Source organism: Suricata suricatta, chromosome 9, assembly GCF_006229205.1.
Source record: "Suricata suricatta isolate VVHF042 chromosome 9, meerkat_22Aug2017_6uvM2_HiC, whole genome shotgun sequence".
Taxonomy (NCBI): domain Eukaryota; kingdom Metazoa; phylum Chordata; class Mammalia; order Carnivora; family Herpestidae; genus Suricata; species Suricata suricatta.
In genome coordinates this window covers 104,170,447-104,186,877 of record NC_043708.1, presented here as the reverse complement: position 1 = coordinate 104,186,877, position 16,431 = coordinate 104,170,447, and positions in this window count along the sequence as shown.

Below are 16,431 nucleotides of genomic sequence, written 5' to 3'. Positions count from 1 at the left end.
TCCTCCATTTTAAAAGAGTGGGATCACAACTCCTTAATTCTCTAATTGTGGGCTTTGCATAGTGACTTCTTTCCAAAGAATCCAGTACAGAAAGGGGGGAAATGGGTAACCCAACAGTGGAGAAACCCCATGGTCACCACTTCAGCAGGTAATCAAGCCAACATTAACAATAATAAATCATGGAGATGACACACACACTTAATACAATGTAATGAAAGTCACACTGCACCTCTGTGCTCTGTAATTTTTCCTCCCCCAAACCCATAGCCCCCCCGCACCCGCCATCTAATCATGAGACAAACAGTAGTCAAAGTCGAACGGGGTATGAGGGGGTGCATCTTACAATATAGCTGATCGTGCTCCTCAAAACTTTCAAGGTCATCAAAAACAAGGGGAGTCTGAAGAAGAAAAACTGCTTCTCTACTCACAACACCGCTGACACCAAATATGTGGATTTTCCACACCAAGCAATCCCTCAGTTTTCTACAGATACCAACTGAGTGTCCTACAGTTTAATTCAATTCTGATACTAACGACCCAGAGTTAACGCAGATGCCACCAGGGAAGGGCTCAGCCCCACAAAACTTCCCCCACCACAGACACCAGTCACAAGTGGAGGGTGTCCAGGTTACCCACACTTCAGTCTGACTTGGCTACAAACTGAGGGTTGTCACTCTCTTCTCCTCAGGTTTGATCATTTGCTGTAACAACTCACAGCACTTAGGGAAAAACATGTACTGGTGGCATGATAAAGGATATTATAAGAGGTACAGAGGAACAGCCAGTTGAAGAGGTCCATAGAATGAAGTCCAGAAGGACCTTGAAGCAAAGGTATATCGATCCCCGCCATAGGGACATCCCAGGACATGGATGTGTTGACCAACCTCGAAGCTCTCTGAACTCCATAGTTCAGGGATTTTTATGGTGGCTTGAGCAAGTAGGCACAATGGATTGTTTAAGCCAATCTCCAGCCCCTCTCCTTGCCCCAGACGATGGGGGTACGGTGGGACCGAGCGTTCCGACCCTTCCAACTTTGCATTGGTCTTCCTGGCGACCACCCCCCATCCTGACACCAGTTAGGAGCCCTCAAGCCATAGTCATCTGGTTAGCATACAGACGCCCATCACTCAGGGGGTCTCAAAGGTCTTGAAGCTCCTGTGTCAGGAACCACGGACTAAGACTAAATATTTTACCAGAAGATGCACCTATCACTCAGAAAAGTGGAGGGGTTTTAGGAGCTCAGTTTCAGGAACCAGGGACAAGATCAAATACATATATCATATATCACATTATCACAGTACAATGCACTTATATAGCATGATGAAAATAGCCCTTTACTTCTGTGATCTTCCTTCCCCAACCCCATAACCCCAGTCTAATCATTCCAATATGCCTGATGAGTACTTCTCAAAACTTCAGGATCCTCATAACCAAGGAAAGTCTGTGCAACTATCAAAACCCAGAAGAGCTCTCAAAACCTGACAGCTTAGTATAAGGTGGTCTCCTGCATTGGACCCTGGACGGGCAAAGGTCACTGATGAAAAACTAAGGCAATCTGATCAAGCATGGACTCGATTTAACAACATATCAGCATTGGTTCATTACTCACAACAAAGGTACCATACTAACATAAGATGTTAATAATAGGAGAAACTGGGTATGGGATGGAGTTTAGGGGAGTCTTTGGTACTGTCTGCTCAAATTTTCTGTAAGTCTAAGACTCTGCTGAAAAGTGAACTCTTAATTGAAATTTTTTGAGGAAAGGAGGAGGGAAGAGGAACAAGAATGACAGGATGTTAGGAGTGCCTGGGTGGCTCAGTCAGTTTAAACATCTGACTTCAGCTCAGGTCATGATCTCATAGTTTGTGGGTTCGAGCCCCGTATCAGGCTCCATGTTGCCAGACAGCTCAGAGACGAGCGTGCTTCAGATTCTGTGTCTCCCTCTCTCTCTGCCACTCATACTGTCACTCTCTCTCTCTCTCTCTCTCAAAAATAAACAAACATTGAAAAAAATGGCAGAATGTTCATGAATCTTGAAGCTTGGTGATGGGTACATGGGGGTTCTTTGTACTATTCTACTTTCGTATATATCTGAACATTTCCGAAATCAGACTACTGAGTGCCTCCCCTGTCCTCCAGGTAGGTTGGGGCTTCATACTAGTGGGAAATATTACCCGCACGAAGAGCCAGAAGTGGCGGGGGGGGGGAGGGGGAACGTTGTGACCCACCGATGTCACCAGGATTACCTCTGCCTCTGGGTACTTGATCTTACAGCCACTGCCCCAGCCCTGTGGCCACAGAGAATGTTCTAGTCCCCTCTCTCTTCATGTCATCAGCTTGAGTATGACCTGAGACAGGTATATCTAACTAGCAAACATTGTTCACCTATTGCAAAGGCGGTTGGGACTATGGGTTTCTGGCCTTTCCAGCCTCTGTGGTGGGTGGTGGGCTCTGTCTGCAAGCAATATTGGCCATGATGGGGGTTCACTGAGCAGAGAGAGGGGTCCACTGCTGGGGCCCGCACACTCCCTCGCAGCCTCACTACACTGGGCTGGGACAGCCGGGTGCTTCTCCATCTGGTCCATCCTCATGTCCTCTGAGCTTGACACCAAGCCTGGCTCCTGGGAGGCATCCACTCAAAAGTGAGTGAATGAGAAGATGTGGTTGTAGAAATGTTCTTGCCACTTAGGGCGAAGAGGATAATATCCTAAGACTGTGAAGCCAGGGCTCTAGCCCAGACTCTGTATCCTACTGGCTGTGTGCTTTGCGGGGAATCATGCTTCTTCTCCCATCCTCCTTGTCCTCCCTCTGCAATGAGGGAGGTGGGCCAGATGGCCCTGTTGCTCGGCCATTTCTTCAGCCTACAGCAAGGACACTGTCTTGACAGAGTCAAGTCCAGAAGGTCCTACCGGCAGGAAGACTGGCCCACCACTGGCCTGGTGACTTCCTGTGAGGACCAGCCCTTTTTTCCTGCTGAAGGGGAAGGCAGGTGTCTGCCACAGACGGGCAATGTGATCTTCAGAAGGGTCTTGAAGATACTGAGGACTCTTTCCAACCCTCAGTTTCCCCATCTGTAAGATGGGGGTGTGCTGGTAACTAATCCCCAAGGACTTTTGCTGCTCTGGGATTCTGTCATTACTAAGCCCACCTCTGAAGGCCTCAGTCACAGGTGTCCTGGCTCAGGGACACACACGTGGAGAGAAATCCCTGGAGGAAGAGCCAGGTCTCAGGACTGTTTGCTCAGGAGCTGGGGTCTGAGACTGGCCCTTCCTGACACAGGGACTGGCTCTGTAAGCACACAAGAAAGCCAGAGTGGATGACACAGCTGTCTCTCCAGAGGGAGGGAGTCTCTGAGAGAGGAGCAGATCTGGGAACATAAATCAAATGAGGTGTAAAATTGTTCCGAGCCACGCTTCGTAAAGCTGCTGCAACATGTCGTTAATAGCAGCCCCAGAGCTGGGGACACACGGGTGGGCACCTGGCGGGCGGGTAGGGTGGCAATTAGTCCAGGAGTGATGATGGGGGCTCACCGCTCATGAGGGGGGTGCTGCTGACCCTCGCTGGCCCTCATTCCTTCTCTGGCGGGACCCGAGGAACAGGGCAGAGAGGAAGGCACCGAGGTCTGCCTGTCCTTACTGGCCCCTCCTCCTGGAATTCTCCTCTGAGAATCTCACCATGGGCACCTTAAAGGCAGGAGGGGACCTGAGGTCACCCTGCCTACAGCCCAATCTTTGGAGGGGCTGAGGCCCCAAGAAGGATGATCAGCAAACCACTTGCTGTCCTGAACATGTCCGGGGCCGAGGTGCCCACCTTGTCTTCTAGGCCAAGGTCAGCAGGCTGCCAATCCTGGCCTGCGGTCAACCTCTTAGCCAGCAGCACAGGAAGCCTGCTCAGGTGATTTGGGACCTGTCAGTAGCCTTCAGACCTAGATTTCCAGGGTGGAGCTGTTTTGGCCAAGATAACAAACAACACTCTATTCTCAGCATTGAGTAGTCATACTAACCACAGACAATTATGACCAGCATCATCTCTCCCCTAAAACCTAGTGCTTTGTCCAACTTTCCTCACTTCACCCTGAGTTGCGAAGACTCTACCGGCAGCCGCAGAGGTGGGGGTTTGGCCAGGTGGAACAAGCGATCACTGGGCATCACACTCACTGCCCAGGCTCACTGAGTAGGGCCTTCTAGAAAGAGATGTGGATTTAGGCATGCAGCTCTGCTCACCTTCCATCCCACATTGTGGCTTTACCTGCAACTCTACCAAAATGCAACTTGGACAGCCTCCCTCCCCACTGAACTATATTTCCAGATTTCTAGAAATCTGAACCAGGCACTAAAGGGCCCATTTTTCAGGGGGCGGGGGCGGGGGGTGCTTCAGGCCCCAGAGGCTGCCTTCTCTGTGTAATGAGCATAGAGGCATTGACAAGATAGCCTTATTACATAGTTTTTGCAGGTAAGGTTCCCTGAAAGCAGCTGAGGGGTAAAGTCTGAGGCGCAAGATGTTATGAGGGGTCAACACATGTGAGAGGAAAGGTAGGGAAGGAGGAATGCGCAGAGGTCAACCTCGATGCAGGTCTGACGGTGTAGTCTCAAACAGTGCCAACAGTGCCCCTTGTGGACCCAGATGGCAGGGTCTTTGTGCCCCCACCCCCCTACTGCCTTGCTCAGCTCCTGGCTGCAGGCTACCCTAGGGACAGCACAACCTCAGGCGAGGTGGGTGTCTGCAGCTGAGCCCAGCTGAAGGAACCAACAGCTGGCGGCCATGCGACCAGTGACCGCATTTCCGGCAGTCATCTCCGTGTTCCCCAGAATCGTCAGTATTCAAAGCACTTTCACATTTCTGGATTCTTACAATCTCCTTGGGGCGCAGGCAGAGCAGAGGTACCTACCCCACTTTGCAGATGGGCAAACAGAGGCCACACATCAAGTAAGATGGTGCTGAACAGGTTCTCTAATGCAGGTCCTCAGAGCCATCTTCTAGTGCTCTATGATGAAAGGCAAGGGCTCAGTGATAACAATAATTACTATTATAAGTGCTAACAGTATTACTGATTAACCATTAGGTGAACTGCTGGACACTGTAGCCTGAACTTTGCATATTAGTTCATTTGAACTCCCAACAATCCTATCAGCTGACTTCAAGCATTATCCCCATTTTTCAGACAAGTAAACTGAGGCTCAGAGAGGTAAAGACTCTTGCCCAAGGTTGCTCAGCTAGTAAAGCCAGGTCACAGACTCAGATCTAAGTCTCTCTGGCTCCACGGCCTGCAGGACCCCATGTTCTTAAGCACCGTGGCTGACCAGAACCCCCAGCCTCTCAGGAGGGCTTCAAGATGGGTCAGGCTGGTGCTCCAGCTGTGGGTAGGATGGATGGAAGAGCCCTGAATATGGCCCCACTTCCTGAGGGAGGCAGTGCTCTGGTCTGGGGTCTGGAGGCACTTTGTGCCCTGTGTGGCATGCAAGGCCTCTGGGAAGAGGAGGGTCTAGTCTATGTGCAGTCTGAAGGATCTTCCCAAGATCTTTATTTTAAAATTTCTTAAATGTTTATTTATCTTTGAAAGAGACAGAGAGCAATCATGAGTGGTGGAGGGGCAGAGAGAGAGGGAGTCCGAAGCAGGCTCAAGGCTCTGAGCTGTCAGCACAGAGCCAAATGCAGGGCTTGAACCTACTCACCATGAGATCATGCCCTGCGCCAAAGTTGGACACTTAACTGACTGAGCTACCCAGGTGCCTCAAGAACTTAAAAAAAAAAATTCTTTAACGTTTATTTATTTTTGAGAGAGGGAGAGAGAGAGGAGGAGAGGGACAGAGACAGAGGGAGACACAGAATCTGAAGCAAGCTCCAGGCCCTGAGCTGTCAGCAAAGAGCCCAACACAGGGCTCAAACTCACAAACTGTGAGATCATGACCTGAGCTGAAGTTGGATGTCCAACCCACTGAGCCACCCAGGAGCCCCAGCAGAGAGCTCCTAACCAACTGTGTTTCTACTTCAGACTCTTATCTGGAGCCATCTATGGCTTTGCTGACCTGCTTCTGTAGGAAGCCACCCCCCGGGGACCCTAGCCCCTGTCTCCTCCCAGCTCCCTGTGGGTAGACACAGGCCTGGACTGTGTAGATCATATCTGGCCCCTACAAGGACAAGTCGGGCTCTGTGCTGTGCCATCTCTCCCTTCTCCATCACGCTTGTCATCTACAAGGCACAACTGGCCCTGAGTTTGGCAAACACCACCTCCTCTGCCCTCCTTACTCCTGGGCCCTGGAGAGTCCTTTGGCCTGGGAAGATACCACAGAGACTCCTGGAGAGACCAAGCTGGGGAGGGAACGGGAAAGAGGAGACAGCAAGGGGGAGGCAGGAAGTGGGATGCACACTGCAGGGGGTAGGGGCATGGGAGGGCTGCACGGGCTCCATATTCTACAGGGAATCCTCTCCAAGAAATTTCATGCTCCAGCAAGAACTCATAAAATCAAAGATGTGCTTCCATATGCAATAATTTACCCAGAACAAGTGATGAAAGCTTCCGTCCCATTAATCACTGGGAAAGAGGCTAATTGATTTACAGCCATGTGGCCTGGGCAGCACTCTGGAGGGTTATGTGTGGTGTGAGTACAGCTATGACATCATAGGCTCCCCAGCGTGACATTCGAGGCCCTCCCCAGGCAGGTGCAGGCCTGGCTCCCACTACCCCCACTGCCTACTCCACACTTCCACGTCATATGCTGCTGCTCCCCAACTTCTAGTACATTCTTGGAGCTGCTCCTGTAAAACCAGAGCCAGGGTTTATGACTGCTCCAGACAGGTTTTTGGCTGCTTCAAGCCAGTCAAGACAGGCTCAGACCACTTCTAACCAGTCCAAACTAGTTCTAGCTCATTCTGATTCTAGCCAGGTCAGGATAAAGACTGGTTCTGACATGATCTGCTTGGATCACACTCACTGAGGCCTTTTAAAATACATTCGGGGGGTATCTGGGTAGCTCAGTCGACTAAGTGTCCGACTTTGGCTTGGGTCATGATCTCGTGGTTCATGTGTTCAAGACCTGCATCAGGCTCTGTGCTGACAGCTCAGAGCCTGGAGCCTGTTTCAGATCCTGTGTCTCCCTCCCTCTCTGTCCCTCCCCAACTCATGATCTGTCTGTCTCTGTCTCAAAAATAAATAAACTATAGGGGTGCCTGGGTGGCTCAGTTGATTGAGTGTCTGACTTTGGCTCAGCTCATGATCTCATGGTTTGTGGGTTCAAGCTGTGCATCAGGCTCTGTGCTGACAGCTAGCTCAGAGCCTGAATCCTGTCTTCAGATTCTGTCTCTCCCTCTCTCTCTGTCCCTCCCCTGCTCTGTCTCTCTCTCTCTCAAAAAATAAATAAAACATTAAAAAAATTCTTTTAAATAAAGAAACTATAAAAAAATTTTTTTAAATAGATTCAGGCTTTAAGGAATCTATTCCGGAAACCACTGTTGCACAATATGCTAACTTGGATATAATTTTAAAAAGTACATTAGAGACAGAATAACAAAATAAGATAAAATTGATTCAGGCTATATCTAACTGGATCAAATGAGTTCTATCCAGATCAAAGTGATGCTCACTGGTTTCAGTGAGTCCAGTCTGGTTTCAACGTGGTGTAAGTCTTCTACTCTGAGACAATGGTCATCGAACCCTTCCTTGGCCTCCTCTGGGAAGGTGGGCCCTACTGATCGCTCTTGAAGAAAAAGAGGGTTGGTTAGGTTTGGTTCTGAGAAAATCTATAGGAGTTTGTTTTTTATTAATAAGTCCATTTACAGTTTCCTGAGTGACTTTGGACACACTGTTTGGCCCCCACCAGAAGTGTCTGAGCTGGGGGCTCATACTCTGTGCCCTTTGGACTTTTAGAGGGGGTAAGAGTTGGGGTCCACAATCCCAACCCTTCACTTGCCATCTTTGTGCCTTGGTTTCCCTGCTCTGAGCTCCATTTCCTCCCTTGGAAAATGGGGAGGGTAAAAGCATCTACTTCATTGTTGTGATAAAGATTGAGAAAGAGGATCTATGTCAAACACCCGGAGCAGTGTAATAACCCAGAGCAAGCACAATAAATATTAGCTCTTTTTAAAAATTATGAGTTGGACGGCAACTGGGTGGCTAAGTTGTTTGAGCATCCGACTTCAGCTCAGGTCATGATCTCATGGTTTATGAGTTCAAGTCCCGTGTCAGGCTCTTTGCTGACAGCTCAGAGCCTGGAGCCTGCTTCAGACCTCTCTCTCTGGCCCTCCCTTGCTCACACACTCTCTCTCTCTCAAAAGTAAATAAACATTAAAAATTTTTAAACAAATAAAAATAAAAATTATGATTTTTGTGATTATACAGTTATTGCTGGCTGTCATCCTGCAAATATGGGAAGCGAGTGGGATGTGTTTAGGCTCTGTCTCGCTTGACCCTAGGCCACACTGGGCCCTGACCTCCTGGCTTCCACCCCTGGAGAGGTCAGAGGAAGTTAGAGACCTGATTATTGCAGGTGCTCACCACTCTCGCCTGCCAGGTGAGACCCAGGATGTCCTGTGACAGGTTTACCAATACTGTTCCTGAGAACTGTCAATTCTAAATTGCTTTCTGACACCTATCAGGGGTTTCTTCTTTACTGAGACTCCCTATGGTTGAGTGACCTCCCCTGGGAGAGAGAAACCAGAGAGAGCATTCAAGCCACATTGGGCCAGCTGTGCAGAGCCCCAAACCCTGTGTGGACAGTGGGCTCAGAGGGGGCTCCCCCTGGGCTGAGGAGAGAGCCCTGGGCTGAAGATTCAGCTCCTGGGGTGTCCCTGTCCCCCTTCAGACCTCTGTCCACTGAAGGAGGACTAGATTAGGGGTTGGGTCTTCGGGGGAGTCCCCAGGGGTATTTGGGCCTCTTAACCTGTTCTAACTGGGGCCTTAGCTGGAGTGTGGAAGCCCCTCACCCCAGGAAGGATCCAGCTCCTGTGGTTGGGCCTGGAACCCCCCTGCCCCCATCCTTCTCTCTCAGAAACAAATACACACACCACTAAACACTCAAAAACTAACAATTTATATAAATTACAGTGTGTTGAGGGGTCACTGTGTTCCAAGCACTGTTTTGCATTCTGTCATTTACTATCACAAGGACCCAATGAAAGGGAGGTGCTATTATCTTGTCCTCACCCAGAGAAGGGAGGGCAGGCTTGAGTCCACCTCTCCCTGACCCCCTCCCCCACTTTGCCCTTGACCCTGCTCTCCCCACCAACTGCCCCTCTTGAGGCTACAGGGGCCTGAGTCGAGATGAAACAGAAAGCTGTGGCCCCTGTGCTCCTGCTGGCTCCCCCTTGCTCACCACCGACCAGACACCCCTGCAGGGCAGGCTGTTGTCCGGGAGGCAGGTGCTGGGGACCTGGTCTGGATGGGCAGTGGGTGCAGGGGCAGAAGGACAGACGCACAGGCAGATGGAGGTGGGGCAGGACAAGACGGGTGCAGCTCAGAACCCTCCCAAATCCAGGGTGGAGAAGGGAATCCAAGGCCACCCCCGCCCCCAGCAGTGCTCTGCTGCCTGGCCTCCACTTGCACTCTACTTCTGCCGAGAAGCTCACCACCTCCCTCGGTAGCCCTTCTGCTGCACCGACCTCCCTCCTTAGGAAAAGGGCCTGAAGAGACAGGATTCACCATGCGACCTTTCCACACCGCACACATGCAGAGTGATGGCGGGGTGGGGTGTCTCATTTAAGTCCTATAACCACCTCATGATGTAAACGCTCTTTCTAGTTCCATTTGTTAGATTGAAAGATAATTCCTTGTGGCAAAACACCCATGAAATATAAGTCACCGTCTTAGCCACTTTTGAGCGCACCGCTCAGCAGTGCTAACGATACACTCACATGGTTGTGCGACCAATCCCAGAACCCTTTCATCTCGCAAAACAAACTCTGCTGAAACAACTCCCCACCCCCCCACCCCCCGCCCCTGCTTTCCATCCCCCTGCGTCCTAGGCACTCGGGTAAGTGGAATCACACAGTTCTTGTCTTTTTGTGGTTACTGGCTCCGTTTTAAAGCAAGGATATGGAAGCTCAGAGAGACTAAGCCACTTACCTGCCGTCCCCAGCCAGCCAGAGACCCAGCCAGGCCTTGAACTCACAGTCTCTTCCACATGGGCCCCTGCAGCCCCTCTAACACAAGCTGTCTCTACTCCAGCCATCCCAGCAGGCCCCGCTCTGTTCCAGGTGGAACAGCTTAGACCTTTTCAGCGTCTCAGCTGTGGGGGCGGCCGCGGGGAAGCCCAGCCGCGGGCCCCACTCCCTAGAACGGGCATGAGCCTGGGCAGCCAGGGGTGGGGGAGGGGAGAGTCCCAGCATCTTTCTCAGCGCTCCCTCAGGCCCCACTCGCTCTTCTAGACCCTCAGCCTGGCGGAGCGGGGGTGAGAGAGCCTCTCAGAAGAGGGCATCGCAAAACCTATTCTCTCGAAGTCTCTGCTTACTGGTGGTGCTCGCCATTCATTCTGAGCCACAGATCTTGTGGGTTACCCATCTGTCCCTAAGTCTGGGCCTGGGGGAGTCAGGGAAGCTCGGACACAGACCCTGGCCTCCAACAGCTCCCTGAAGCGGACGGGTGGTGTCACCGAACACAGGCGATGGCAGGGGAGGTGGGGCTGGAGGAACACTCCCTGACTGGCACACTGAAAGGGCTACGGGAGTCTGCAGGAAGAGGTCCTTTCCAGGTGGGGCAGTCAGGGAGGCCTTCTCAGAGGAGGCGGCACTGAATCAGGAGGATCTAGATGGGGCTGTAGGAGGGGTAGAAGTGCAGCCCAAGTGGTGGAAACAGCCTGTGCACGGGCACAGAGGCCCGCGAGTATCTTGTCCCCACAGGTCCTCCATGTGTCTCATGAAGTGCTCCTTAAATACGCTCTCGACTCGGGGTTGAAAGTGGGGGAGACTTGCCCCTGATTGGCCTCAATCTTCCTCTCCCCCGCTCCAGGCACAGACTCTGCAAAAGTGGTCCCTCTTCAGAACCGAAGCTACCCCTCCCTAGGGAGAAGGAACACCGAGGGTGCCAAGAGCCCCTGCCACATGCACCTATAGGTCTGGGAAAAGGCTTTCATCGTGACTTCTGTTTGGAAGGAAGGGGATGGACCCGGTGATGCTCCCGTTTGCACACCGTGCTGGCTGTGAGTCACCTGGAATTTCCTGGGTAGGTCAGAAGCTTGAGGGAGGGGCAGGGATAGGTATGTGGAAAGAGAAAAAGAAACATAGTACACTAAAACTTAGAAGAGGGAGAGGACACCCCACGGTGAGGGGAATCTGAGAAGTCATCAAGGAGGTGGCAGCGTTTGTTAAGGTGGCCTTCGAGGACAGGAGAGGTTCTGAGACGTCGACACGGAGAGCGGTGGGAAGGGCAGGCACCCCAGGCGGAGGGGACCACATGGGCAAAGGCCCAAGGCTGGGAGAGTGGGGGCCACACCTAGGGGCAAACACTCAGTTGGCTGCGTAAAGGGGAGTCTGGGAGTTGCACTGGGGGATGAGCTGAAGGGCCGAGTCCTGGGCGCTCTGCAGCCGGGCTCTTGTGGGAAGGCCGTGAAGAGCCTTTGGAAGCATCTGACCAGAGAACCCCAGGAAGGGCGCACTGATGAGTTCCCAGAACTCACTGGAGCCGGAGAGGAGACCATCGCAGGGTCCCTCAGCGGTAAAAAGAGACAGAGCGACAGTGGGGTGGAAGGAAGCGGAGACGCATGAGACAGGACTTGTCAACAGAGCATTCCACAGAAACACAGGACTTCTGGTCCACCTTCCTGTCTCAGATGGGGAACTGACAAGACTTGCCGCAGGTCACCCAGCTGCCTAGGTAATTGACCTCCTGCCTAGGTCACTGACCTCCGTCCCTTGCCCCGGGGTTGCCAATCCTCAATCAACTGCTGCCTGAAGGGCTGTGTGGGAAAGATTCTGAACTGGAAAGGAAGAGTGATGTGATCGATTAGCGGTGTCTGTCGCAGGTGAGGGACTGGGGAGGAGGGGCCTCAGCGCAGCCCTTTGCTACCTTGGGACTCACACCCCAGAGTGGATAGCGCTGCCCACCCTCTCTCACCACATAGCTGCAGGGCCCAGTGAGAGCGCGTGTGGGAAACTGTTTTGAAGACTATTAAGACTGTAGAAGGAGGAGGGGTTGTTTTTATGGTTATGCGTGCCGCCCTTAGTCACCCTGAGCCTGGTGCCAGCAAAAACACACAGCCCCCCAATATCCTCGACAGCTTTCACCCACCAAATGTCCCCAGCATGTTGCCTTGCTTGTTGACTAAGGCAGGCTTAGTCACAGGTGGCTGTGTTTGAGGCACATATGGACGGATGACATACTTCACGACCACAGACCAAGGGCGCCATGAGTCACCGGCTCCCAGGCACATGGAATGGAGGGCAAGGTCCCTCTCATGACCAGTAAGGCCGGAGCCTGCGAGAATGTGCAGCCACGGTAACCACAGCGGCCACATCAGATTCCAGCGCCACCTCCGTCCCCAAATTCAGTGTGTCAGGATGCCCAGAGGCACAGCTTCCTGGTTAGACTTCTGGGCGATGTCCCCTGACCTCCTCATTTGCTGCCAGGATGGTGGACCCCAAGGGCTAGAGAAGTCTTTCCAGATGTGTGGAATTCATGGAGATCTTTCCGTGGAGATTTTGTGCAGAAGTGATTGGTGACCAGAGTCACAGCATTGGGATCCTGGCTCTGCCACTCACTGCCTGCAGGACTTTGGGCAAGCCACTTAACATCTTCGTGCCTCAGATTCCTCATCTGTGGAATGGTAATAAAATTCTGTCCTGCCTAACTCCCTGGGAAGGGTGGAAATTAACCCTGAAATGAACTTCCATTCTTGTAGGACTTTGCCAGTTTGGAAAAGCCTTTCATCCCCACTTCCATATTTGAAGCCTCACAAGGCTTTTGTGGGACAAGTCAGGGCAAGTGTCTGTGTTATCCCCGGTTCAGAGAGGAGCCAACAGAGGCCCAGAGTCTCATGGCCAGTTAGGGGCGGGGCCTGGGCCTAAGTCCTGCTCACAACAATCACAGGTCGCAGTTTGGTAAAGGCATTACCAGCCGGCAGAAATGGGAAGTGGCGTCAGAGAAGGGCTCCAGGTCCAGGCCCTTGGGGGAGGCGGTGGTGGAGACACCCTGCCGAAGAGGTCCAGGTCAGATGCTGAGAGACACACCATTCCTGAAAGGGGAATGCCACACACCCAGGCCTCTCTGGCCACTGCCCTCCACCTGTGGGGACCCTGCCTCTGTTGCCCACACATGGCTCACCAGTCCTCCTGCCGGAAACACTTTCCTCTGTCCCTCTGCCTACTCTGTGACAGACACCCTTCCTCCCAGAGGGACCACACTGGTGATTTTGGGGCCAAAATCCTGTTGGTGTTCCCCTCCCCCACAAGAACGCCATCACCCTCAGCTCCACAAGGTCCCTGTTGTTGATTTACCATTTACACGATGGGTCTCCAGGGGTGGACAGACACCCAGCACCTGCCACGGGGCTGGGCACACAGGAGCCACCAGGGAAGGTTTGTGCAGTTAAGCTGAATTGAGAAACTCCCTCGCCTCTCTGAGCCTGTTTCTCCCCCTGGGGGTGGGGTTGACGGCACCTACTGGCCCCTCCCACCAGCATTGAAGTGAGGACATGGAGGCTCAGGGGGCTTCTCAGACTGACAGGAGTCAGTGACTGGGAAGTTCAAGGTGATATGTGCCCCTGCAACCCTCGCCCCCCTGTTTGGCTATCATCTCTGAATTCCCCCAAGCCCGAGGCAGAACCCACATTCCTAGAGGCTGCTGCTCTTTACCTGGGTGGTGGTTTTCTCCCCCATGCCTAGACTCTATGCTTCTGGAAACAGAAACGCAGACTTTGTGGCTCCTCCCACATTCCCTGGGGCACATGTGGCCAGGTGCCTGTCAGCTACACAGGCCTCTGGGCTTCCCTGGCTCAGGCATTTTAACCTGGGCCTGAACCCCCTGACAGTGTCTGCAGAAACGTGTGGGTGTGTGCCCAGATGCTTGTGTGTTACTTCCCAGAAAGAAGGCCTACAGCTCTCAGTGAAGTCTCCAGGGGGACCCAGCACCCCACTGCTCTATCATCTTCTCACTTGCCTCATTACATAAGGTGGCCCCTTGTGTCTGCAACCCCAAACAGACTGTGGCTCCATGACTTTATATCATGAGCCCCGGCCCTGGGTCTGTTACACAGCAGGCGCTCTATGCTCATCAATGAGCCCAGCACTGAGTTGGGGTCTGAGAAAATGTAGGTTTAATTGCCCCTAAGAGTGACCATGTCAGTCCCCTTGCTGATCTCTCACTCTTGTGTCTGATGTGGAATGGGCTGCCCAAGTCACACCCTCTCTCTCAGAGCTCCTTGAGCCCCCAAAGTGATCACATTTATGGAGGACCTGCTGAGAGCCTCCTGCACACACTCACATATGTTACCACCGAGTCCTCACAACTCTGTGGGGTACATCAGTAAGGAAAGCTGGGTTATGCTGCAGTAACAAAGAACCCTCACATTTCCATAGCCTACTGCAGGTTTGTCTCTCATTTATGGCCTTGCCTGATGGCGGGGATAAAACCCAGACTGAAAGTGCAGTAGTGAAACCCTGCTGAGCACACTAGCAGAGGGAAGAAGGCTCTGGAGGTCCTGCATCAGTGATTATGTGATCAAACTCAAAAATACACATGTCACTTCCACTCATAAGTCATCAGGCAGAACTAGTCACACAGCCCCAACCACACAGGTGCAGAGAAACACCTGAAAACAGAAGAAGAGCATGATCATCCCCATCTTGCATTTGGGGACACAGCGGTTGGAAGCCCAGCCCATTCTCTGGGACCATTCCACCCCTGCAAGGGGCTACCCAGGGCCCAGCCTGATTGAAGTATGTCTGGGGCACCAGATGAGGTCAGTCAGTCCTCAGGGTCAAATTCCTGGTGGGGTCACTCTAATTTGTGCAGTGCTGAAGGAATGATGGATGGCAAGGTGTCACAGACCACTCTTGGCCATATCCTTTGCAGGGAAGACACATCTGTCTGTCAAAGGTGTGCTGAGTTTCTCCCAGATGGCCAGCTAGAGTCTCACAGTCTAGCTGGGGATCTGGGATGACACAGTTGATAACCAAAAAGTCCATCTGTCATGGGGACTAGACAAGAGGAATGAGTCAAGATGGCAGATTAGATATCCATATCCACTTTTGCTGCCTCCTGAGTCCTCTCCACAAAAACCCATAAAGAGTGACTTTTTTAAAAGTATAAAGGTTGGGAGAACAGGAGAGGAAACAATGGCAACAAAATATAGGGAGACAGACTCCAAGACAACGAAATACTAACAAGGTAATGGCGAAAGCCAAGAGCCAACCAGGCTTACATTGTAGAGTTTTTAGAAGAATCAGAAACTGGAGGCTCCAGAACCCCAGAGGAGGCCACCCGGAGAGGGCAGTCAGAGCCCACATGGCATGTGTAGGGCATCTTTGTGATATGAAGAGTGGCAGGTCCACAGAATGTTAGAGACCATGTGTGGTGAGGAGGGCACCCCACTGGGGGCAGCCTGGTGAGCAGGGGAGGACAGGAACCCTGGAGAGGAAGGTGGTTGCAGTGATCCCTGGAGGGGAGTCAGAGCTGGGGGAGTGGGTGGGAGGGGGCATCCCAAAAGAGTGGTGTCAGAGGTGGGAGCTTGGCTACCTGTAGATACGTAAATTTGTCAAAGATAATGGGAGATGATTATTGAAACTAATGGTTCCTCACTGTCAGAAAAGTGAGTTATAAACATGGAAGGGAGGGAACCAAATTGTAGTGGTGGAGACTGGAACTAAAGGTCTAGGTAAAACTCACAGTTTTCTAGATGGATAGATAGAGGATGGATGGATAGATATATAGATGATGGATGGATAGATAGAGGATGGATGGACAGATAGATGACGGATGGATAGATAGACAATGGATGGACAGATGATGGATGGATGGACAGATGATGGACGGATAGATGATGGATGGGTTGATAGATAGATATGAACATATATATATTGATACAAGCATGTAAACACATGTATAGATACATACGTATCCCCTGGCTCGAACCACTGTGAGCACCTGGGAACAGCAACATCCCAATAGCAGCAAGCACACCTAGCACCAGATCTTGGTTTCTAAAAACAATTCTCCATTTGGGGAACCAGTGCCCTCTGGAGAGGTGACTAATTCCAAAACTGGGGCAGATAAAGTACAAGATGAGCCCAAGACATCTTGTGGTTCCGCAAAGCAAGGAAATGCTCAAAGAACGATGGGGATGTGTCCAAAGGACACAGGTGTCACCCTGAAGGGGCTCCCACTAGGCAAATCTGGGACAATTTGAGCACCAAATTATATAATGCTGGTAACAGATTATAACCTATTGAATAAAATAATAAACCACGAGTCCACTCATATAAGGATATAAATCAATTGAATAAGAG